Source organism: Myotis davidii, unplaced genomic scaffold (genome assembly GCF_000327345.1).
Source record: "Myotis davidii unplaced genomic scaffold, ASM32734v1 scaffold21, whole genome shotgun sequence".
In the NCBI taxonomy this organism is placed as follows: Eukaryota; Metazoa; Chordata; class Mammalia; order Chiroptera; family Vespertilionidae; genus Myotis; species Myotis davidii.
The window spans coordinates 1,017,076-1,019,225 of record NW_006292573.1 but is presented as its reverse complement, the minus strand read 5'-3'; the positions used below and the strand labels follow the sequence as shown (position 1 = coordinate 1,019,225).

At 37.5% G+C, this 2,150-nt stretch overlaps 1 pseudogene; it reads right to left on the bottom strand.

The window, feature by feature from the left end:
* Positions 1–1,296: 1,296 nt before the first annotated feature.
* On the bottom strand, positions 1,297–1,584 carry LOC102763985 (annotated as a pseudogene).
* Between the last annotated feature and the right edge of the window lie 566 nt (positions 1,585–2,150).

The window sequence follows — 2,150 nt, the reverse complement described above, 5'->3', positions numbered from 1 at the left end:
AAATAAAATAAAATAGATAGATAGATAGATAGATAGATAGATAGATAGATAGATAGATTTTTTTATTGATTTCAGAGAGAGGAAGGGAGAGGAGAAAGAGATAGAAACGTCAATGATGACAGAGAATTATTGATCAGCTGCCTCCCGCATGCCCCACACTGGGGATTGAGCCCACAACCCAGCATATGCCCTAACCAGGAATTTAACCATGACCTCCTGGTTCATAAGTCAATGCTCAACCCCTGAGCCACCATTGGCCAGGCCCAATCTTTTCTTACCTTCTCCACTATTACCACCATGGTCAAAGCCACTAAAATCACTTTCCTGGATTATTTCAGTAACCTTTCCATTGGTTTTCCTGTTTCTACTTTTGAACCCCTTCCCTAAGCCTATTTTCACCACCATAGCCAAAGGCACTCTTTCAAATATGTCATATCGTGTCACTCATCCGCTCAGCTCACTCTGAATAAAATACAAAACTCTAAAATGGGCTGCAAGGTGCTAAATGATAACGTCTCTAACTTCCTCTCTAACTCCATTCCAATCAAACTGGTTTCTTTGCTGTTCTGCAAACATCCCTGGCAAACTCCCTTCATAGGACTTTGACACTGTTGTGTCTTCTGCCAAAAGTGCTCTTGCCCCAGACCCCTACATGGCTGATTCCCTCATCTTCTTCAAGCTTTTGCTCAAATATCACCTTCTCAGTGAAGCCTAACCTAACCAACTATTTAAGATTGTAACTCACAACACCTCTTTTTATACCCCTAATACCTATACTCTGCTCTGTTTTCTCTTGTAACACCTCCTAAATTCTATATACTCTATTTCTTATGTTTATTGTTATTTTCCATCTTACCCAGACAGACTATAAGGCCCATGAAGACAGAGAGAATTCTCTGTTTTGTTACTGCTATATCCAAAAACCTAGAACAGGGCTCAACATAATAAATGTTTGTTGAATTGGTGCAATGTCTTCCTTAATTTCTTTGCCCAAGATGTACCACTTGTGTTTCATCATAAGAAAAATGAATCATGGAAGGGAAGGGACCACCCATGCTGACTGCAAAATAGTAATAATACATAATAATAATAAAGTTAACCAAATGAAATTTGAATTTTAAAATATCAACTGTTTTATTTAATGATATGTTTGTGGGCAAGAAATGTCTAAAACTTGATAATGGGCGAAAGAGGGGAAAGAAGAAGGTGTTCTTTCAGTGCAAGGTTAGGCTTGGCTTTATTTTTATTATTTTGGGGTTTTGGGGGGGTTACATAAATTAAATAATTTATTATAGGCTAGCAATATTTCAAATTGTGGGGCTTCTTCTGGTCTTTCAATGCCTTGTCTTCTGAAGGCAGACTCTACTGTGAGGGCACAAGTGGTGGTGTAGGTCCAGGCATGACCAGCAACTGTTTTCATACAGGAACCACAGGTCCAGATTCCTACTGCTCATCTCTTCACCTTGATTTTGCCACAGAAGGAGCAAGTGTACTTGGCGTGCTGGCTAATTTTCTTCACCATTTTCCTGAGGAAGACACCCTAGGGGTCCCATATTTGCCGGCAATACCAACCTTCTTGGTGCATTAGGTCAGAACCCAGAGGGCAGGGCATGGCTTTAAATTACCCGAGTTATTTTCTAATTCTAGAGGGGCAGAGGTTAGAATGTAGGTGTTGTGTTCAGTAAAAATGCAAATAATTTCTGTCTAGTGGAAGAGATGACCACTAATGTTTATGGTCCTCTTGGACATTAACTTTGTATTTAACCCAGCAATCTATTAAATTTCTTACAGGTATCTAGTTTCTCAAAGTTCTTTGGACTAATGTAACATCTTATTGATTTTCTCATTAACTTATGAGATGAATAAAATCTTTGACATGTTCTCATTCTATATATCCATGAGAGCCATGAATAAGCCTTTTTGAAAATTAAATTTTAACATGTTCAATGATCAGTTGTCTTTTTCAGTATTTAGAAACTACAGTGAAATGTCTCAAGATCTTGTAAAAGAGAAATAAGATTATCAGCTAGAACATAAAAGAAGACTATATCATGTTCATTAACTCAAAGAGTCAATGTGATAGAGTTGTCATTCTTCATAAATTAATTTATAAATGTATCAGAATCCTAACAAAGCACCAACAAGTTTAT